A 24,814-nucleotide genomic window follows, 5' to 3' on the forward strand; every position below is an offset into this window, starting at 1 on the left:
TTTTTTTTAAATGTTTGGTAGAATTCACCAGTGGAGCCATCTGGTCCTGGAATTTTCTTTGTTGGAAGGGTTTTTAATAAACCTACTAGTTCTGTTCAGATTTTTAATGTCTTCATGATTTGGTCTTGGTAGGTTAAATTTTTAGGAGTTTATCCACTTCTTTTGGCTTATTCCAATTTGATGGTCTTTTCTAATCTTTATTTTTTAAAAATTCTGTAGTATCAATTGTAATATCTTCTGTTTCATTTCTAATCCTATTTGATTTTCTCTCTTTTATTTTTCTTAGTTTCACTAAAGGTTGTCAGTTTTGGTGAGGTTTTTCAAAAAGTCAACTCTTAGTTTTGTTTGTTTTTCTAGTCTCTATTTCTGCTCTAATTTTTATGATTTCTCTCTTTCTACTAATCCTGAATTTAGTTTGTTCTTCTTTTTCTAGTTCCCTGAAGTGTAGAATTAGCTTGTTAATTTGAGACCTGTCTTCTTTTATAATGTATGTTTATATTACCATAAACTTTCCTCTTAGTAAAGCTTTTGTGTGTTCCTAAGTTTTGATATGTTGTAGTTTTGTTTTTGTCTCAAGATATTTTATAATATCTCTTTTGATTTCTTGTTTGATATATTGGTTGTTAAAAACATATTGTTGCTGAATGTGGTAGAACATGCCTGTAATTCCAGTGATGTGGGAGGTTGAGACAGAAGGAATACAAATTCAATGCAAATTAGTGAAATCCTGTTTCAAAATAAAAATTAAAAATAAGGGCTAAGAATATAGCTCAGTAGCAAAGTGCCTATGGGTTCAATCTCCAGAACTGGAAGAAGAGAAAGAGACAGAGACAGAGAGAGAGACAGAGAGATTGGGGTAGTACATGGATAAAAATGGCAGTGGGGATAGTGCAGAAGAATTTGAGCTTTTGGGAAAAGCAGTCTCTTGTTTTTGATCCTGGCTCTGCCACCTGGTAGCTAAGATCCTGGTCAAGCATTTGACTCCAACAAACCAAGATTTCCCCATATCTAAAACTGGGACTGGGATAATTATCATGTAAGGTTCAGCTCTATACCCAATAAATACACAACAATCGTGAAAAAGAGAGAGAGAGAGAGAGAGAGAGAGAGAGAGAGAGAGAGAGAGGTATTGCCCCGATTTTCAAATATTTGTGAATTTTGAATTTTCCTTCTGCTGTTAACTTACAGTTTTATTCCACTGACATCAGAAAAAATTACTTGGTATGGTTTCAATTTTCTTAAATTTGTTAGGATTTATTTTATTACCTAATGTGATTTATCCTGAAGAATGTTCCATGTATACTTGAGAAGAATGTGTATTATGCTACTGTAGGGTGGAATGTTCTGTATATCTGTTAGATCCATTTGGTCTACACAGTTGTTCAAGCCCTGTTTCCTTACTAATCTTCTTTTTGGGTATTCTACCCATTATTGATTAGGGGAGGTTTATTGAAATCTATTATTATTGTGTTGCTATCTAAATCTCTCAGCTTTGTTAATATTTCATACAGTATGGTGCTCTGATGTTGGGTACAAACATTTACAATTATATCTTCCTGTTGAATTAATCCTTTTATTATTATAATGCTCTTATATTTTTTGACAGTTTTTGATGCAAGGTCTGTTTTAGTCTCATATAAATATGGCTACTCCTATTGCATAAGAATTAAAATCAAGAATCAGTAAATGAGATGAATTCAAACTAAAAAGCTTCTTCTCAACAAAAGAAACAATCAGTGGAATGAAAAGAGAGCCTATATTTTGGGAGCAAATTTTACCACATGCACATCAGATAGAGCACTAATCTCTAGGCTATATAAGAACTCAAAAATCTTTTTTTTTTTGTAAGCAGCAAAGAGGCGTTTATTGTGAGCTAGCTCGGTAATCCACGCACACAGCAACTGGTGATGCTGAGAGTGAAGAACTCAAAAATCTTAACACCAAAAAAAAAAAAAAAAAACACAAACACAAACAAAACAAAACCAAAACCCCCCCGGAAAACCCACCAAATAACCCAATCGATAAATGGGTAAAGGAACTGAACAGACACTTCTCAGAAGAGGATATACAATCAATCAATAAATATATGAAAAAATGTTCACCATCTCTAGCAATTAGAGAAATGCAAATCAAAATTACTCTAAGATTTCATCTCTTTCTAGTCAGAGTGGCGATTACTAAGAATACAAACAACAATAAGTGTTGGTGAAGATGTGGGGAAAAAGGCACACTCAAATATTGCTGGTGGGACTGAAAATTGGGGCAACCAATATGGAAAGCAATATGGAGATTCCTTGGAAAACTGGGAATGGAACCACCATTTGACCTTGCTATTCCACTCCTCAGTCTATACCCAAAGGACTTAAAAACAGCATACTACAGGGACACAGCTTCATCAATGGTTATAGTAGCACAATTCACAATAGCTAAACTGTGGAACCAACCTAGATGCCCTTCAGTAGATGAGTGGATAAAGAACATGTAGTGTATATATGCAATGGAATATTATTCAGCACTGAAAGAGAATAAAATCACAGTATTTGAGGCAAATGGATGGAGTTGGAAAATATAATGCTAAGTGAAGTTAGCCAATTCCAAAAAACCAAATGCTGAATGTTTTCTCTGATATAAGGATGCTGATTTATAATGGGATGGTTGGGGGAGTACGGGAGGATTAGACAAACTCTAGATAGAGCAAAGGGGTGGGAGGGGAAGGGAGGGGGCATGGGGGTAGAATAGATGGTGGAATGAGATTGACATCATTACCCTAAGTACATGTATGAAGACACAAATGCTGTGATTATACTTTGTATACAACCAGAGATATGAAAAATTGTGCTCTATATATAACAAATTAAAATTAAAAAATACGGATGCTCCTGTTCTCTGTTAGTTAACATTTATATGGAATATCATTCATATCCTCTCCCTTTTATCTTAAATGTGCCTTTATTAAAAATTGGTGTATATTATTTATACAGAATGGTAGGTTTCATTGTGGCATATTTGTATATAAATAAAATACGATTTGATAATATGTGTCCTTAAATCTAAGGATATCTCTTTAAATATTATTAACTGGATTTTACTTTTAAATTCATTTATCCACTCTGCATCTTTTACTGGACATATTACTCCATCTAAAGTAATTATAAGTAAAACAGAGAAAAAATTATTGTTGCCATTTTTTTGGTCTGTTTTATAGTTTGTGTTTCTTGCTGGTTTGTGTATTTTATTGATTTTTTTTTTTTTTTTGGTAGGGACATCCTTTTGATTCCTTTCTTATTTTATTTTGTATGTTCCATAGGTATTCTCTTTGTGGTTACCATGGGTTTACCTAAAACATTTCAGTTATAATAATATATTTTAAGGTGATAACAACTTAATGTCAGTTACATACAACAAATTCTATATTCCCTCCCAGTACTTTGTTACCAATGTCACAAATCATATCATTCTATATTGTATTCATTAAAATATTTTTGTGTTGCTGTTTAGTGTCATTTCAATTCAACTTGAAGGACTCTTTGGAAGGCAGGGCTAGTGGTGACAAACTACCTTAAATTTTTTAATTTGGGAAAGCCTTTCTCTCTTCTCCTTTTTCTTTATTTTTCATTTTTGAAGGACAGTTTGCCAGATATACCCTTCTTTTTTAAAAAATATTTTTATTAGTTATTGATGGACCTTTATTTATTTGTTTATATGTGGTACTGAGAATTGAACCCAGTGCCTCACATGTGCTAGGTAAGTACTCTACCACTGAGCCACAACCCCAGCCCCAGATATACTATTCTTTATTGGGAGTTTTTTTTTTTTTTTTTGCCCCCTACTCCAGCACTTGGCATGTATCATCCTATTCTCTCTATTCTCCAAGGTTTCTGCTGAGAAATCTGATAGTTTAAAAAAAATTCCCTGTACATGATGATTTGTTTTCTTTTGCTGCTTTGAAAATTCTTTTATTTCAGACAATTTAATCACATTGTGTCTTAGTGTAAACTTTTATCTATCTATCTATCTATATATCTACCTACCTACCTACCTACCTACCTATTTATTTATTTTTTTATGTAGTGCTAAGGATCAAACCCAGGGCCTCCCACGTGCTAGGTGAGCGCTTTACCCCTGAGCCACAATCCCAGCCCCTTAGTGTAAACTTTTTTGATCCTTCTTATTTGGATCCATCATGTTTCTTAAATCAATTTCTTACTCTGGATTTGGAAAGAAATTTTGCCCACTAATAACTTTTTGCTTCTTTCTCTTCTCTTTCATGAACTCTCATGATAATGTATATTGGTCAGGTTAATGGTGTCCCATAATTTACTCTTTAATTTGCTTTATTTTACTCTTTTTTTTTTTTCTGTTTGCTTCTCTGGATAATTTCAAATGACATGTCTTCATGTTTACTAAATCTTTCCTTAGTTTGATCAAGTCTGCTTTTGAACCCCCTTTTCAGCTCAGTTCTTATAGTTAGCTTTGCCTTTCTGTGACAAAATACCTGAAAACATCAGCTTATGATTCTAGAGTTTTCTTTTCATGGTTAGATAGCATCCATTCTTTCAGGGCCTATGGTGAGGCAATCCATTATGGCAGATGGATATGGCAAAGCAAAACTTTATACCTTATGGCAACTGGAAAGGAAAGGGGGTGAAGGAGAGAAGAGAAGAGATGAATGGGAAAAGAGACCAGGGATAGTATATGCCCTTCCAGGGAATATACCTAGTCCCACCTCCAACAGTTTCCATCACCTCTCAATAATTCTATCAAATTATTAATCCATCAATGGATTAATCCACCAATGAGATCAGTGCTCTCATTATTTAATCACTTCCAAAGAGTCCCAACTCCAACAGCTGTATGGGAGACCAAGCCTTTAATACATGAGCCTTTGGGGTATGTTCTAGTTGCAAATCATAAGAGCTCTTGTATTATTCAGGTCCAAATTTGTATGGTTCTTTTTTACATTTCTTTTTGTTTCTTTGTCGAAATTCTCATTTTATTCAGGCATTTCCCCCCTAAGCTTATTATGTTTATGATGGTTATTCTGGATTTTTTTCTTTGGTCAGGTAATTCATTATACTTCACTTTTTTAGAGTTTGTGGAAGTTTATTTTGTTCCTTTGATTGGGCCATTCTCCCCTGTTTCTTCATGTTCCTTGTAACTTTGCACTGGTATCAACACATTTGAAAAAAATAGCTATCTTTCCAAATCTTTTGCAGACTTTTGCACAGGAAGAAACTTTTAGCAATCAGCCCAGTAAGCGATCCTGGGGGGGGGGCCTCTCTTTTCTGTGGATATGTCTTCTTTAGACTTGTGTGATTAGATTCATACAGGATTTGCTAGTTTCTTTTTGTTCAGGAGCTTACAATCTCTTGCTCCCTCTGGCGTCTCTCTGCTGTACCATAAGTCCTCTAAAACAGCAGGACACTATGTATTTCCTTTTTTGTTTTCAGTAGCCTCTAGGGATCTAGAGCATGTTGGGTCCCACCAAGGTCCTGCCTTGAGTTAGGTGAGAAAAAAAGCAGTCCTAGTGCAGCCACATGAAAAGCTATAATGTTGGATACATGTTTTGTGCTTCTCTTTTCCCCTGAGGAAGAGGTCACCAAGCTGTACTGGCCCATGTCTGTTATACCCCAAGTCCTCTGGAGCAGTAGCACATCACCTAGTTCCTTTGCTTTCAGTGGCTCCAGGCATTGAGAATATGCCAGGTCCTATCAGTGCTCTGAGCAAAGTGACACAGAATCTAGTCCTTGGCCATTTCCCCTGCAAACTCAGAACATTGGTATATGGTCCAGTCTTCTTTTTCTTTCCTTAGAGAGAAGCCAGGTGCTTGGAGTTTCCTCCTTAATTATGACTTCCTCTCCAAAATCCATGTTGAAGTAATCTCCAATGCAACAGTATTAAGAGGACTCATAATGATAATTTAATCATGCCTCACCCAAACAAATGGGATTGATAGCCTACTAAAAGAACTTGAGATTAAAAGGAACACTTTTTTGCCCTTCCATTCCTTCCACAATGAAAGGACAATGAGTTGGCACCATCTATTGAGAAACAGGCCTTCACAGAACCTACTGTTACCTTGCTTTAAGACTTCCCAACCACTAGAACTGAGAAATATATACCTGTGATTTATAAATTACCCAGGCTGTGGAATTTTGTTGTAGCAATACAAAAGGGATAAGACAATTCTTGAATACCTGTTATTATGTCAGGAGAAGGAAATACTGCAAGAGGGTGCCACGAATTTTCCTACTAGCCTAGGTGCAGCTGCAGAGTCTTGTGCTTTTTTGGGGGGGAGTCTTTTAACTGGTTTCTGGGTTTCTTACAAAGGGAATTGGTCTATGTGTTGTGTTTCTGTTGAAGGAAGAAGGGTCTGGAGCTTTCAATTCCACTATCCTGCTTATGTCACTACTAGACTTTTCTTAAATAAGATAATCTCACTGAATAATGGCCACTAAATTATCTGAAGATGGACAAGTCTCAGTCAAATTAATGGTACTGTAGTCAATGGGGCCGAATTATGTAGACATGATAGGAGATAACACAAGCATTTTAGGAAAAAGCCCTCACTCAGGCTGCGTTACACACTCATTTATAGGCAGTATGATAATTTTGATTGACCATACTGATTGTTTAATGGAAATAGCTAAGTGTATAAGGATGGTAGTTATAGTAGTAAAAGGGCCAATCCATTAAATAGTTGAAGCGGTTACTAATATAAAAAGCTCCAAAGCTTTTCCACTAATTACCATGATAACCAAAGAGTAGAAGAATATAAAAACAGCATCTTTTTTTGAGATCTGAAGTCCAATTCCAGTTTTAATGTTATTATTTTTATTAGACTTTGTGTCATGGATAATGTTTTACATTTCACACTTAAAATGATTATTCATTATTTCATTTTCTTTTTGCAACATCTCTGTTAGGTAGAGCCTCAGGAAATGGACCTGCTTATATTTTTATTGCTAACTTAGTACATAGATACTAATTGCGGAAGCAATCTGTTCAGAGACCTTGCATTTGTACTGACTGTTAATATTGTGCAGTACAGCCATCACAGCTGACAGTAGACATCATATTTTGTAAAATACTTGAAATATACTGTACTTGCAACTTTTATGACGTTTATAAATGGACAAACATGTTGTAATAGAAACTGGAATTGTAATATTTTGTTTTACTGATGAAAAATTTTATTTTGGATTTGATTTTCCTTTGAATTTTGATAGGGCATGATTACCAAGAATAACTTGAGATTTTCTCCTCTTAACAGATATGACTATTCTGTGCTTTAACATAAATGAATTATTTTATAATTCCTTTCTATCTGCTAGGAAACAATTCAAATGGGAAACCCAGTTTACCTTCCTAAAATTCATGGTATGATTTATCATGAGGTAAGGAGATCATATTGTACCCTTTCAATCTAACTTTAATTTTGGTTTCCAAACAACCTATATCTCTTTCAAGGTTAAAAGCACTGAAAGTACACATGAACGCTAGGGAAAATCTTAAAATTTCCTGAAATGCATTAGCCATCCTATTTATATAACAAATATCTTGTTTGTTTATGATGGTCTACATCATTAATCTAGATAAATAAACGTAGAAGTGAAGGGAGCTGGGTTTACTGTGTTGTCCATTGCCCAGCAACCAATGGTTACAACTGTTTTGCAGCAGGACACTGTGGTAGAGCTTCTGCAGCATGTGCTATTTTTTATACCAATCTGAATCAGGGTGGAAAGCCTGAGAATTCACATTTGCTATTGGTTAACAGGGCAAGTTTAGGATATTTACCTTTCAATATTTTAAATTATATTAATTTTAATTATATTAACATTTTAATGTTAATATATCTCCCAATTAGGTAATGGGCACACAAAAGCTTTTTAATAGTACCTATATGTTTGAAGTCTTTAATTTTTTAACAAAAGTATACATGCAGTCTATTAATTATATTCTTTACTTCCTTAGAAATAATTTCCTGAACTTTGAAAAATTATAACAGTAATATATATGTTAATAACTAATTAATATAATGTAGAAACAATATAAAACAAATTCATTTATAAAACAAAAACTAAGAGTCTTTCCCTATTCCTAAATCAATTCTCTGAGATAACCACTCTTCCTTTTAATAGATTACACATTCTTCTTTATTTTAAAAGTACTCTCAGAGTGAATGGCAAAGTAACTACACTTACAAAAACCCTCTTTGAAATATAATTTATAAATGACACATCAAAACACGTAAAATAAGAAAGATGATAAACCAGATTTTTCTATTAACTTGGTATTTGAACAATATTACAGCTATAAAGAAATGGCTTTTAAAGCCTATATTCATCATTATGCTATTGTTGGAGGTAAAGTCTGTTTCTTTTATAAGCTTTGTTTATAAGTCTTTTAAAAAACAGTATCATAGCAATATTTCATGCTTGATATAAAGTAACAAGTACTATTATTTTTCATATAGATGAGCCTCCTTAATTGGAAAAATATACTGTAGATGTTTGAAAAAAATGTTGTTTACCACCTCACCCAACAAATCTTCTATTCAACGGATGTGTACTTGGAATTCCTATTCTAAGTGCTAGTGCTACACAGTATTTGTGCTATAAAGAGTTGAAGGTATGTGCTCTTTCTGCTATCAACTTGTCCTATGACCATGGTAAGTCATAATCTTTCTGAGCCAGTTTCTTTCTTTTTTTTTTTTTTTTGGCGGTGCTGGGGATTGTGAGCCAGTTTCTTTATTATTTGATTGGTATCCTTAGCAGTTACAGTGAAAAGTATAAAGGTAAGGTATATCTACTAAACACACTGACATATTATGTAGATATATGTCAGATATAGGTTAGATATATCTACTAATTATGTAGAGGGGGCGAACTCCAACCAAGAATAAGAGTAAACACAGTAGTTTTGGCGGGTAGGTCTTCTAAGAAGTTTGGGAATAATTTACAAACAAATACAATAAAAGTCGTAATTTTATCTCTTATTCTTTAAGGAGGAGTACTTCATTAGAAAGAGCATGAGATCCGATGCTCCCAAATCCTCATTTTTATATACAACAGCTAGTCTGGACCAATAAAGCAACATCTTTAAGCCTCAAATTTCTTTGTACATAAAATGTAATTAATGCCTTCCTTTCTTTCAAAATTTAACAAATTCTTAGCAGTGATTATGTGTAATAATATAATGAAAGAGACACAGCTTTCTTCTTCTTATTCTCCCAAACAAAACCTTTACATATGTTCCTTTAAAGTTAAAAAGCACTCTAAAAATAAAGGTTCTTTCTTTTTGAACCCAAAGTTAAGAGCACAGATGCTGATGTTTGTTAAGGCGACAGAAGTCAATACAGAGATTGTTATAGCTGTGTTGGTCTTTTGTTAGAAAAATATTTCATTTTGGATGAAACAAGGCCAAGCCTTAAGAGATACAGCTTGACCTTAGAGCCCAAGAACAATTTTCTACCCAGAAATAGAGTTTATCATAATCATGCTTTTGTTTTTTATTGTTTGTAAAGAAAATACAATATTAATGTACAAATCACTACGTCAATCTATTCATATCATATAACATGGACTGGTGTGGTTCCCAAAGTATGGTTTTTGAAATACTGGTTCTATATGATAGGAGTTTTAAAATAGGAAGTTCTATAAACCTAAAATCATTGTGGAAAATACTGGGTTAAATGAGGTCATGATTTGTTTTCCTTTATGATTTCTGTTACTTTTTTAAAAAATATTTTTTAGTTGTAGATGGATATGATGCATTTATTTATTTATTTATTTATGGTGCTGAGAATTGAACCCAGTGCCTCACCTGTGCCAGGCAAGTGCTCTACCACTGAGCTATAACCCCAGCCCATGGATTTCTATATTACTTTAACTATGATTTCTAAGTGGGGACTATATGGTTGAGTTTTCTCAGCATATATGACTAGAGAATTCACTGTTGATTTGGAGCATCTAATAGATCTGTGGTAACACAGCATGCATTTGGGATATGTTGGCATATCCTATCCTATAAAATCGGTCATCAAAAACCACAAAAGATCCCAATATTGCTTACATTTTCCTTTTCTATGTGCTTCCTTAAGCTCACTCCCCACCTTAGTTTTTCCTTTAAAATTGTTATAATGCCACTTCTCCATTTTTACAGGTTACTCTGCTCGATTTAATTCCTTAATTCTGGGCTTCATAATCCCAATCTTATGTTCTCAACCTACTTTTCTGGTCCTATATCCTACTTTTCCACTGTAAATAAGCTGACTTGATTTTCCTAAATCTGCTCCGCAATTTTCTAAATCTCAACTTCTGTTCATGTTCACCTTTGGTTTAAAATATCTTCTTTCAATCTTATCTACTTTGTCAAAGTCTATCTGACATAATACCCTCCTTTGTTAAGCATTTTTATAATCTTTGTCTTTTTTCAAAGGGCAGAGGAACTAACTCTTATTTAATTTCTGTTTAGCAAGAATTTAAGGCCTTTGCTCTGCATCGGAATTGCTCCTTCTATGAGCATATAATTATAACAACATGGGGAGTGGTACTTTTACTATTGCTTGACAGGATGGACCCATCCTGACAACAATAAGGATTAAGTGAAGCCCAAAGAGAAACTTCAACAATTGGGCCAAGACAACACCCCAATATCCATATAAGAAGTGTGGGAAAGGTGGACACAAGAGTTACAGGGTCACTTGTCTTTGTGAAAATAACAGTACTTGTGGTATGAGGAAAGTGTATTCCTGAAGCTGGTTTCAAGATGACAGTAGGGCTCTCAGAGACTAACTCAAAGACTGGCTATGCCTGCAAAATGAAAAGATTGGCCTTCCATTCCCTGTTCAACATCTTTTTAGGCAGAGAACATTCTAATCTGTTCCTGTGCCTATTAAGCAAGGAAGGGAGAAATGGCAGGCAGAGTGAAGGGCAGTGGTGGAACAGCCTGCATGTATACAATTTTGACCAGTAAGGACATAAAAAATTCCCGTGGGACAAATCAAATGAGTTGTACTTGAGTTAGCTTGCTGATGTTCTAGCAAGAATATGACCTGCTTGGCAAGGGGAACACATCAGCAAGAGACTGGTGAGCATACCACTGTGGGTGGGTACTTTGACACTAAAACAGTATGGCATTGTGAACCTAGAGGACCCTCTGAAGAACTCTTTACATCTAGCAGTTGAGAGGGCCAGCATGTGGATACCAGCCTCAGAGATACAGGAGCAGTCATAATCAACAGAGGACCAGCTGTGTGAAGAAACACATACCAAGTGCCCATGCTTTTTTCTGGTCCAGTGAATTGGACGAACGAGGTTGTGCAAAGAGGAGGGAGAACCAGAATCTTCACAACCAGAATCTGGTCTCTAATTCTTTCAACATTTCAAATACTGAGAATCCTGGATCAACTCTACATTGAGTAGATGGCAAATCAGATTTTAACCTGCATTTGAGGTATAAGTTTTAAACATTGAATTTTAATAAACAAGTGATTCTAAAACTGTAGAATAGGGCAAAGATACACTTATGAGACAGAAAAAGATCTGACAAAGCATAGTCAAAAGCCCACCAGGAGTAAAAGAAATAGTTTATTGTGAATACCTCCTGAGCTGAAATTCCTACACAAACGGGTTAAGCACGTTGACTCTTATTTCATGCTTTTGTGTGGTGGCAAATATACTCTGAAGTAAGAGAGAGTTGGTGGAGCAATTAAGTCATGGCCCCTGGACTGGCCACTTGCAAATTTCACAAATAAAGTTAGGGTTTCTAGGATCCATCTTATTGGTGATTTGAAGGCATAAGAGTCAAGAAATTTCACTGCATATTATTTTGGAATTCTCATATTTTGAAGGAATGGGTTAGAGAAGTTGGTCCAGCAATCCCTCCATTATAGTCAAGATTTTATAATAGCAAGTTCAATTAAAAGTAATTACAGTAGTAATTATGATTAAAATGAAATGGCTGTAGTTAACATTAGCAATTACACAAAGAAACATGAATCCTCTTGAATAAAGGAAGACAGAAAGAAAATAAAGTCAGAAGTAAGACAGAAGTTGTTTCACACTCCCTTCTTCCCACACTCCGCCTCTTCTTGGTCCAGCCTTAACGAGGAGAAGCCTAAGCATGTACCAAGAATATAACAGAGGTGCCTGCTAATTTTCCTTTTCAGGACAAAGAGATTTGAGGTTCAGCTCCATCATTAATTAGCTGCAAGACCTTGGGCAGGGCAATATGGAAATTAGGCTACAGTTGGAGTAGCTATCTACAGAAAGTTTAAAATGTAACAATTCTAGGAGTATTCACAAACCCTCTTTGCTTTTCTATTTACTGTCTCCAGTCCTTCCACACAGATAACTCTACTGATAGTTGCTTTTTACATTCGAGCTAGACCAAGACAACAGCCTATTAACTCCAAGTACTTGCAATCAATTAAGATTTTATCTTCTAGAAATCTGCTTTAAGACATAGTCTCTAAAAGTACAGTGTTTATAAGTGTGATTTGCTTTTCCACCAAATGTCTGGGTTATTCACTCCTCTTTTAGTTCTTTAATAAGAATCTTCTGGAGCTAGTTTGCCAGGGTTTGAATGCTCACTGTGTCCTTTACTACAGAATGATCCTGGATATCCCTCACTTCATCTATAAAAAGGAGATAGTGATGGTATATGCTGTATAAATTCTTTTGAGGATTAATGAGTTAATACATGAAAAGTACATAGAACAGTGTCTGGTATTATACATGTTAGACATTATTTTATTATTATTTTAAGCATAGTTTGGGTCTATCCTGCAGGGAAGGCCAGCTTCATGGGCTTTTATAGAACTCTGTGCTTAGAAGAGCCCAGCACTTGGAGTTTAGTGCTCTTGGGATTGCTGTTTTGAAATTTTTAATAATTTTATCTTTAAGTTTATGTTCAGCAAGTGAAGTCTGCTAGGACAGTGGAATATTCGTGGGGTGAGTGGATAGGGCCGGGAGGTTGGCTACATGTAGCCCTGTATTCTGTCCTCCCAAGTCTACTCTGACATTCCCCAGGTGTCACAACCACAGATCTCCCACTCTGTACCTTGTCTCCTTCTCCTCAGATCTCTCACTCTCTGCCCTGGTTCAGGTCTGGGTGAGGGTCAGGGTTGGGCACATATTCCATGGCATCTTTTTTTTTTTTTTTGGTACTGAGGATTGAACCCAGGGGTGCTTAACCACTGAGCCACACCCCAGCCCCTTTTTATATTTTATTTAGATAAAGGGTCTCACTGAGTTGCTAAGTGCCTCGCTAAGTTGCTGAGGCTGGCTTTGAATTCACAATCCTCCTGCCTCTGCCTCTGCAGCTACTGGGATTATAGGTGTGTATCACTGTGGCCAGCTTCCATGGCATCTTGAGTTAGGGCATGGAGGCACCTGTTTTGCCTGCGGCGGGCAGTGCCTCAGGCCATCTGATGGGTGACTAGGCAGGGGCAAGCTTCCTATTCACCTCCCAATCAGGTACCTATCATATTCCAGTGAGGAGAATACAATATTCATCCATTGTGGGTTGGGATAGTCTGTGGGAAGGGGATATGCCTGATTCAACTCTCTCAGCTCTGGCCAAGGCAAAGTCCATCAGGAGGGGAAACCCTGGCACCTGATGGACTGCGTGTGCCCCAAGACATTGGGTGAATCCTCAGGGGCCTCTGAAATATGTGCTCTGAGAGTATCCCTGTCTTGAAGGAACCTGACCTTAATTAGCAAATAAAAACACCAATACAGGTAAAGAGAACAAGACCTCAGAAGAAAGGGAAAAGTTTTAAATATTTAAGTACCTTGAGTGAAACTTTTTCTGGTGCTTTGAACAGGAGGACCTACATCTTCATTTTTACTGGGCCTTGCAAATTATGTAGCTATCTGCCTGCAAGGCTTACTTTCTTCCACAGAATGCTTTTTTAAAAAATATTTTTTAGTTGTAGTTGGACACAATACTTTTATTTATTTTTATGTGGTGCCGAGAATCGAACCCAGCGCCTCGCACATACTAGGCGAGCATTTTACCGCTGAGCCACAACCCCAGTCCCCACAGAATGCTTTTTATAATAAGCACTTTTACTAGGCACTATCACTGAGAAGTTACAGATGATAGGCTATTAAACTATATGAATATAAATTTTGAAATGAATGACTCCAATTTAAAAGACTCACACTAGCTCAATATTTCCAAGATTATCAGTCTTTTTAATCCATATAGTAGAAATCAGGTACTGCCTCCATCTTTCTGATAAAACGCACACACACACACACACACATACACACACAATATATTTGGTGGTACTGTGGATTAAAGCTAGGGGTGCCCTACCACGGAACTATAGTCCCAGTCCCCTTTATTTTTGAGACAGGTTCTTACTAAGTTGCTGAGGCTGGCTTTGAGCTTATGATCCTCCTGCCTCAGCCTCCTGAGTTGCAGAACTTACAACTGCATGCCATTGTGCCTGGTTCTGAATTCTTGATCACTGATGCTTTGGAAAGTGATCAAAACAAATAACAACAAAATGATACTTTAAAGTTAGAAGTATTTTTTGTGCTGTTTTTTCTTCCTTCCATTGGACAAGTTGGATAACTGTGCTTTCATTTGAGGAACATTTTAGTTATTTAAATACTTGAAATACTATGTATGTTTATAACATGATAATGATATAAACTACAGTTCAATTATAATTTTCACCCACCATTTGAATCAATAATATTTTCCACAATAAATATTGTGAAAGTTGCTGGCAAGGGAGCTGTGTTTCAGACTGCTATGGGTACATAATAGAATTGAGGAGGGCAATGGAGAGGGTCATGGTATCAGTCAGGGAGTAAGCAGTAAAGATGAACTCATTAGCATTAGAACAGTTAAATTATTGCCAATTATTTAAACTACAAAGGTTGAAAAGATCAAACCTGATAAAAGCATAAAAAAATCAACAATACCATGATCCTCTGAATTGAATATATGTTTTTAGTTCGGTTAACATTTTGCTTTTTTCATTTCAATATTATTGTCAATTGAACCATTTCATCTGAGAAATGATTTGCTCATTTATATTTTCTGACTGATTAATGTCCCCAGGGTACTGCCAAATTCGAATTTTCAAACCTCAAAGTTCCCCACAAGTCTTGCTACTGGTTCAAAAGTGTGCTGAATAAGAGAAGGCAAATCCAGATTCCAGCTGAGCAGCTGGGAAGCATCATCACAGGTTGAATGGAAAATCAGGCATTGGATGCAGACTTTTTTGGGAAAAAAAGAGAGATGTCAACATAATTAAAAAATTTAACAAATGAAAGGCAGTGTGGTATGATACTAACATTTGTAGCTGTAAGCCTATTTTATACTCCATAATCTTATGTTTTTGTTTTTTTTTTTAAATGGCAACAGGTTAACATCCACAAGGAAAATCATGTACACCTGGATCAAAAAGAAGCTACTGGCATAAGGCATTTTGGCATTAGACTAGATGTACACATGCTGACATGTCAAAATCCTTGAAACAGAAATTTCAGAACCTCCTCATGACTGTGGAAGGCAAGTCATTGACTTCATACTAGCTCAAAAGTGTGTGTTTCCAGATATAGCATTCAGCCACACAAACAACAAAACTGGCAAATACATATGTATGTATTACATACATATGTATGTATGTAAATATGTACTTGGAAGTGAAAGTCTTAAGCAGAACAAAATTTGAGTCAGCTGGCAAAGCTTCCAAGTTTCAGATAAGAATAAGACTCAAAATACAAAATAGGAAGGCACATTTTGAATGGCTATTTTGACTGATAGGACAGTGTGAATACTGAGCAATAACCCCCGTTCCTGCACCACGATCACTAACTCCCCTGGCCTGGCTTCTAAGGCTGGGCAAGAGAGCAAGAGGAGCATGATTTCATTCCATCTGGTACCTGGCACTTATTTTCAGTATGCTTTATCTTGCAGTGTGAATCTGCTGAGGCCCTGGTGTTCTCTCCAACTTTTCATTCTAGTTATATTGCTTACGTTTCTCAAGACCAAGGATTCTGCATGACATGTCACAACAAGTACCAGTTATTGGTGAACACTTAAGAAGGGCATTTTATATTATTTTAATTTTTAAAAAAAATTATTTATTTTTTTCTAATCAGTTATTCATGACAGCAGAATGCTCTTCAATTCATTGTACACAAATGGAGCACAATTTTTCACTTCTCTAGTTGTACCCAAAGTAGAGTCACACCATTTGTGCAATCATACATGTACCTAGGGTAAAGATATCTGTCTCATTCCACCATCTTTCTTTATCCCCATGCCCCCTTCCCTCCCTCCCTACCCTTTGGCCCATCCAAAGTTAAGAAGGGCATCTTAAACACTCAGTTCTGTTGAATAATCTTATCTAATTAGTACTTCTTTCAGTTATGCCATAAATGTTTCAGTAAGCCCAAATTTTATCAGGGGAGTTACAAATTTCTAAAGTTTTACTAATCCTTACCAACTACTTCTTCATTTAACAACTAAAAGAGCCTTTCAGTCCTCTTATCTTTTTAAAATCTTTTTCCTCCTTTTGGCCTCACTATGGAGTAAAGGTGCTGGAGTATATGCCTGAATTAGCAGGTTACCACTTCAGTACATTTCAAGCAAAACAATTTGAAAAATTGCCAAACAATTTTGGGGTTGGGCAGATAATAGTGATCCTTCATGATTTCATGTGCAATGTAAATAGGGAACATATTGCTGAGGCCAAACAAAACGGAAAAAAAAAAAAAGAAAAAAGAGGTGTAAGATTTTAGCAGGGCAAACAGCATTCAAAATGGAGATTGTACTGTTTATACATTAAGTTTAGACTTTCAGTTTTTCCAGTAGCAAGATTGTGCTAGTTATAATTATTTGTCTCAAAAGTTTGATGCTGCAGTAACAGAACTGTGGTGAGGTTTTGTGCCTAATTTTTCCCTCTGGTCTTCTATATTACCAGGTAATTATCCAATTACTTAAATAAAAATAGGTGATTCATTATTCAATATAACTTCACTTCATTAAAACTATATTAGAACATTTAATAAAGAAAATACTTTACCCCCTTCTAAAGGGCATGCCAGTAATTATACAGTGATATTTCATGATTTCTCTCAATATTTAAATATGAAAAATTACAAGCATATAACAGCTGACTTTTTAGAGAATACACATAAAAATATCACCTGCATTGTGCAATTGACCTTTCTCTGTATTTACTTCCAAACCTCTCTAAACATCTATCTGTCCATCAATTTATCAAATTATTGGTAAATTTCAAAGTAAGTTGCAGATATCAGTACACTTTAGCCCTGATCACTGCAGCTTGTACATCATTACCTAGAATTCAATACTATGGTTCCTTTTTAAAAAAATACAAATTTATTGAGGTATAATTTATATGCCATACCACCCCTCCTTGTGGCTCTTTTTTTACATCAAAACTTTTTTCTCTTCTTACATTTTACAGTGCTGGAGATTGAACCCAGGGCCTTGTACATGCTAGGTAAGTGCTCTATGGTTCTTTAGCCCTACATCACAACTTTTTCTGGTGAAGATATGGAACAGTTATGCCTCTGTCCTTATTATATGTGTTAGATAATATTTATGGCTTTCATATCTTCTGCTGATAAACACACAGATGTACAAAGTTTTAGAACAACCCAATCTTCAAATTTGAAAAAGACCATAGACCCTCTTCCAACCTAAATAATGAGAAATTTCAACCTAAATAATGAGAAATTTATAAGCCTCATTTCCAAACTTGAGTCATTATGGCAAATGATGTGTCATTTATAATCATTCCATGAAAACTGTGCCACTGCAGGTCGGGTCCAAATACTTTCAAGTGCTACAGTTTTATAGCTATTTACAGGTACAGACTACATTTCCAATACAAAGAAAACTATAGCATCATATGCTCCACATACTCTTGCACAATATGACCTTGCTGCTCTACCATCAAGTGGCAAGTTTTACTTCTTTTGTTGAACCTGGGTGGGCTTGTGACTATTCAAGTTGATAGAGTGTGGCAGATCTGATGTTTCATCACCTTTGAGGATGGGTCATAAAAGACAATATAACTTCTACCTTATTTACCAGGGCACTTGTTTTTAGACCCCTGAACTGCCATCTCACCAGTCTGACTACCAGGAAGCAAGAGCGCACAATGTTGGGAGGAAGCCCAGGCCACATGGAAAGGTTATGCACAGGTGCTCTTGAGAACAGCCCCAGCTGAGGGCACAGCTACAGCCAGCATGAAATGCTAGATATGTGAATGAAGATGCTCCTTGTAGATTCTAACCTTTTTCTTCTTTTTAATTAGAACATTATAATTATAAATAGTATTTGGGTTCATTTGAAAAAATCATAATGCAAGAAATTTGATTTCAATCCCCATTCCCTTTACCCTTTCCTTCCCTCCTCCTTCCACTTATTCTCTCTTCTCTACTAAATTTCCTTTCTTTTATATATACATACAGGTGAAATTCCCTTTGGTACCTTTATATATGAATATGATAGTTAAATTCATTCCATATTTCTTTCCCTTTCTATTCCTTCCTCCCTTGCTCTTGTTCTCCTTCTTCTATTCCACTGATCTTTCCTGTATCTTTATGATATCCCAATCCCTCTTCAACTGCCTTCTTTCCCTTATTTTTCTCTTGTTTCCACATATAGAGAAAACACTCAACACTTGATTTTCTGAGTCTGGCTTATTTCATTTAGCATGATTTTCTCCATTTTCATACAATAATAGGCAAATGGCATTATTTCATTCTTATTTATGGCCAAGTAATACTCCATTATGTTTATGTACCATATTTTCTTGATCCATTCATCTACTGACAGGCATCTGGGTTGATTCCACAATTTGGCTGTTGTGAATTGTGGTGCTATAAACATTGAAATGGCTGTATTGCTATAGCTTGGAGAAATACTGAGGAGAAGGATAGATGGGTCAAGTGGTAGTGTAATTCCTAGTTTTCTAATGAGGTGATTCTAACTTTTAGTTATCAATATATATTTTTTTCCACCTAAGGACCAAGATATCATGGAACTACCTTTGGTGTCTGTCCAAATTCCTGACCCACAGAAGGCTTGGATGTAACAAAATGATTGTTTTATATCACTAAGAATTGGGGTGATTTGATACACAGTAATAAGTGGAAGAGCCCTTCTCTTTCTCACACGGTGCAAAGAAACCAAAGGACTACTGTTTTAAAAAGAAATGCCATTTTCTTTGGAAGATATATTCACATATAGATGATATCTTGCAAAATTATTACCTCAGATGGTTATTAATGTGTCATATATTTAGGTAGTCAGAAATTTTTTATAAACTACTGCTCTAAGAATTTTATGATGTTTGTCAGTCAGTGCCAGCTACTGGCTGGATAATTATGCTACTTACCTGTATTAGGGACTAACACAGATAGTCTAACAGGTGTGAAAAAGGAGCTTAGATTGATTGTAAGCTCAATGAGTCAATTATGGATGTGGTTACCAAAAAACAAACCAACAAAACCAATCATCCCTCCAATACCCCTCCCCTTAAGAAAACAAATACATTCCCAGATCCATAAACAGAAGCATTATCCTAGTACCAAGGACTCCATTGGACATGTGGTGAAGACTATGAACCCTTTTTCAGAGTAATGCTTTTTGAATGCATAAAATAAATACACTGGATTACAAAGGAACAAGTTACACTGAAATGTTATTAAATAATAAATTAATTTTTGAGAGAGTAAGCTATCTGTAATTTTTAATTAACCATTAAATAAGAAGAAAGGGGTGAACCTAATATTTACCAAAGGAAATAAATGTAAATAATATTGAGATACTTGTTATGGTTGTAATCTTACATAAAAAATCTGTGATTTCTATTGATGACAAAGTCATGGTTACAAATGCTCCTGTGGTTTGATGCTTATGTTTATTACTAAGAAAGTGCTAAAATTAGTGAAAACAAAAGTTGTAAATTTCTCTTTCACCCAAGTTCCTGAAACCTCTAAATTTCATCTGCAGACAACAGATTTGGGCAATTTCTTATATTCAGAACTATCCATTATCTTTTCTTTTTTTAAATTTATTTGTTCTAATTAGTATATATGATAGAATGTATTTTGATTCATTGTACACAAATGGAGCACAACTTTTCATTTATCTGGTTGTACAGGATGTACAACTGCACCATATGTGCAGTCATACGTGTTCCTAGGTTAATGATGTCCATCTCATTCCACCATCTTTCCTGTGCCCATGCCCTCTTTCTTGCCTGGCAATAAAGTCTCATCCATTATTCCAGGCCTAGTTCAGATCCTTTTTGTAGTAAGATGATAATCCATGATTTTGCCTTTTTCTGAATTCTTACTGCACTAGCAATCAGTTTACCTTTATTTTGTCACTTAGTTTCTATTTCATCCACAATCAGTTTTGTCTCTTTTCCTAGTCTGGAGATTTATAAGAATGGAGAAGATTTGCTATTTTTTATTACCAAAAGTTAAGTACATTGTAGGCACTTATATTATGTGTAATGCCCGTCCTATTGCTAATGTCCAACTGTGCAAATAACCTATACTGCTGTGGGAATAGCAAGGTAACACGTATTCTTCTTTACTATATTGTCAAATACAATGGATCACTGAAGACAGGCTACACAACTTATGTCCTGGATCCTAATAAAAACACGCACCACTCATGATGTGCCCAATACTCTTCTAAGCACTCTGCATATTCATTAAATCCTTTTTATCAGCCCCATGGAATAGGTACTATATTTATCTCCATTTTATAAATGAGGAACTAAAGCACAGATAATTAGTAAATAGGTGTAATTTTGAAAACAAGCAAAATTTATTCTCCAGAACCAGTGTACTTAACTACAACGCACTACTAATCATATTTGTAAATGTAAAAACTCCTTGCACATATCTGTAACTTTTTCAAAATCACTCATTTGACAATCAGCTTTTCTTTTGCTGAACTCCTATATCCCTTTACTGGGTAATCATTAACTTGGGCCTGTGCTGTTTGAATTTTATTACAATAATAGCAGCTACCATTTACTTAGTGCTTGCTGTGTGCCAGATTCTGGGCAAGTGACTTAATGTATAGTTAATCTTTGTAACAACACTATGAAGCAGTAAAGGAAACCTAGGCTCACATGTAAGTGGTAAAAGATTAAACAGTAAAAGACCAAGGATTCTAATCCAAAGCTGTCTGACTCCAAAATCTATGATTTAAAAGCTGACCTATTTTCCTATGTATTTTTATCTTGTTTCATCAACTGGATTATAACTTCCTTGAAGGTAGAGATTATGTTTTATACTTGCTTGCTGATTTCATAATATTTAGAAGGTTTCAATCCTAATCAATACTGAAAAAACTGTTTCTTGTTTTGATAGATAAAACTAATGTTTCACAGAATTCAGCCTGGTGTAGTAGAAAAACCTTAGGCTCTTTCATTAACTCTATGTCTTTTGGGAATTTATCTAAAGTCTTCCACCTTCAGTTTCCTTATCATTAAAAGGGAAATACAGTTAATTATAGGGATGCTTAAAGATTAAAAAGCAACAATATCTATGAAATACTTATTTAAGTTTCTGCCATATAGCAAGTAATTAATAAATGCTAGTTTCTTAGTCCCTTCCTTAAAACATATTTTCTTGCTATGTCTACAATGACAAAGATTTTAGTATACATGTTTAAAAAAATGCTTAAATTTGGTTGTGCAATAGTTGTAATTTGCAGTATTCAGTCCAATTTATTTTTAGCCTCAAATTAATAATATTTATCAAGAATCACAAATATTAGTTTATCTTAAATCTGAAAAAGAATTCTCAACTGAGCTACCAAAGTAGTTCTTCTGTCTCTATGGTTTATCAAAATAGTTACTTGTGAGCCAATATTAAGGAAATATGTAGGAAATCCATGGTAGGCAGAATAATGGTCCCCCAAAGATGTTCACCAACATCATCTTTGGAACCTTACCTTACTTACACTGTAAAGTATAATTTAGGTTACAGATAGAATTAAGGTTGATAATCAGTTGACCTTGAAATAGGTAGATTATCTTGGTTTATCTGAGTGGGTCCAATGTAATCATAAGGGTCCTTAAAATTAAAAGAGAGAGGCAGAAAAGAGAACGAGATAACAGTATGAGAAGGACTTAGCACATGTTGCTGGCTTTGAAGACGAAGAGCCACAAGCCAAAGAATGCTAGCAGCCTCAAAAGCTGGAAAAAGGCAGCAGATTCTCCTAGATATCCTCCAAGACAAATGCATCCTGTCAACCACTTGATCTTAGCACCATAACATTAACTTTGGTTTTCTGCCCTCCACATCTGTACAAAATACATTTGTATTGTTTAAGCTACTAAATTCATGGTAATTTCCCATAGTAGCAATATGTAAATAATACCACAAATTTGGGATTGTGCAAAAACAAATGTGTTGTGGTTTTAAACAAGTGATTGTATGAATAACAATAGTGGTATTTTGATGTACCAGGAATATAAGTCAAATATCATGAAACACAGTGAAGTAATCATTAGATTAATTACTAGCATTTATTTTTAATTAGCTGGGTTAGATACTTTTTCTTTAAAAAAATTTATACTTTAGTTACTAGAAATATCATTCTGTTTGTGAACATGATCATAGAAAGAATTTTAATTACAACAGGGGGGATTTTTGTTTGGATAAGAAGATGTTTTTGATATTGTCATTATAATGCTGAAAATATTTCCTTGGCTAATTAGTACTAAAATGTATTGCCTGGCTCTCAAATCTGTATATCTCACCAAACTTAAATACTTTTACATTCAAAATGAAACTTCAGATTAAATCATATTTGTGTCCACTATACCTTCACACATGTGGCTCATCCTCAAATTTCTTCTTATGGCATTTCTACTCTGCCTGTTCATCTTTTCTTTCTTCTCTGTTATTCAGCACAAATTGACCTTTGCTAAGCATTTAGAGATTTATATTCTGTAACTAAATTTTAGCTTCTATTGCACATTATTCTCTATTATTTGTATGTTTTTCATTATGATTCCAGGTTTGTGTAATTTTTTTTAACTGTTCGCTTCTTGATGATTGAAGAAGGTTGTTGGGTTTCATGGGGCTTCATTAAATTATTCTCTATTTTTATGTATGTCTAACATTTTCTATCATAAAAAGTTATAAAACAACTAAACTAGGGGAAGTACCCTTCTATTTATATTCCTAGGTTTCTCCCTTCCTTGGAACTGTTGGATTGATATGCCTCTAAAGTTATACTTCTCTTGATTGAATAAACATGACAAAAAATGTGATACTATGTTCAAATGGTCATGGTTTTATCCAATGTAAATAGTAGATTTCTATAAATTAGTGTATATTATTGAAGATAAAACTTTCACTGCTGCTCAGTAAAGAGAAGCACAAATAATTCAACTCACTGTTTATATAATCTTTGTATTTTGAAATCTTTGCCTCAATGTTATTGGTACAGGATTACATGTTAACATATTACTGGCAAGAAATGATTGAGACAGAAGGTTTTCATCAACATGTAATAAAGAAAAAGTTAGAATCAACAACAAAACTTAGTATTGCTAGTTTTTCCATGAAGTATTAACAACACAAAATGTTAATTAATTTCTAATTCTCTATTCTATTATTTAGATTTCATGAAGGTTGATTGGACTTGATCCATCATTTTACGGAAAATTAATTATTTCAAATACATGCACCACTTTATGCAACCTGCCTGATTTGCATTGAGGAAAATTCAGCAGAAGTAATTGAGGCACAAGCAAATACTGGCACTGACTGAACTCAATTTTCATTCCAAATTTCTGCAAAATCCCAAGGCACAACAATATCAGATGCAAGGGGGAAAACAAACAAAAGCAATGTGAAAAGGGAACATGAAGAGAGAATATTACAAGAATCAGAGAACAAAGGGATCGAAAAACTATTTTAGTGCCATAGATGAGCAGTGAGGGCTTCATTCAGGCAAGGTGGAATAAGATATCATATGGCATCCTGACAATTGATGTCTTCATTTAAATGTAAGAATTTACATTCTAATTAGAAAGAATTTACATCTTAATCAGAGGCAGCTGTATTATCTTGTTACTGTTTTTTTCAAAGGTAATGAACTAAAGTACTGCTGTGCTTTTTCAACCAGAAACTAAATAGACAGCATCCAGTGTTATTTTATAGCTTACCTGCTGTAAGCTGTTATTAATATTTTCAAAGATTAAATTCTAACTAAAATCTTTTAAAATGAAAATTGTATTTGACATCACTAGAATAGTATGATAAAGACTTATTTAAAGTACCTAAACAAATCATTTTCTAACTTGTATTTTAAACGTACTTATTTATCAAACTAATAGAAGCCTCTTATGATTTATTAGAATAATATTGTTTTCATTTGGGAGGAGATAGAAAATCTTCTAAAGGAGTTATGTATTACATTCTGGCAAAACTTGGTTATTCTCAAGCTTATATTTGTTTATGAGAGATCATTTACTATATATAAACTTTACTTTATTAAAATCATTTAAATTAATACAAATTCTTTTTTCTTCCTATGATTCTTAACAAGGAAAGGTAACATTTAAAACAGAATATTTTGCTTGTGGTTTATGTGACTATGCTACTGTCACATTAATGACACTAAAAATGTAGTGTCACAAATATGCACAATTTTCATGGTATTGGAATTGCCATAGTTAGTGAAATTAAAGGATATAATGCATTCTAATAATATTGTTCTATTCCAGGTTATTCATAATGATGGCAACTAGACTTAGGTATTGGTA

The 24,814-nt window shown here is 34.7% G+C and overlaps 1 protein-coding gene and 1 long non-coding RNA gene across 4 annotated transcripts in view; one reads left to right on the forward strand and one right to left on the reverse strand.

Moving 5' to 3' along the window:
- Positions 1-15,531, forward strand: part of LOC131425058 (uncharacterized) — a 47,797-nt gene extending 32,266 nt beyond the window's left edge. Inside the window, exons 4-6 of the long non-coding RNA XR_009228903.1 lie at positions 7,335-7,397; positions 8,477-8,631; positions 15,391-15,531. This is a non-coding gene — a long non-coding RNA (uncharacterized LOC131425058). The remainder of the gene's footprint in view (positions 1-7,334; positions 7,398-8,476; positions 8,632-15,390) is intronic.
- The window catches only part of Elp4 (elongator acetyltransferase complex subunit 4), a 257,694-nt gene that overhangs the window by 47,700 nt on the left and 185,180 nt on the right, over positions 1-24,814 (reverse strand). The gene's annotated exons all lie outside the window — the stretch shown is intronic.

Source organism: Marmota monax, unplaced genomic scaffold (genome assembly GCF_021218885.2).
Source record: "Marmota monax isolate L192 unplaced genomic scaffold, Marmota_monax_Labrador192_F-V1.1 WCK01_AAM20220418_F8-fsc00135, whole genome shotgun sequence".
Classification (NCBI taxonomy): Eukaryota; Metazoa; Chordata; class Mammalia; order Rodentia; family Sciuridae; genus Marmota; species Marmota monax.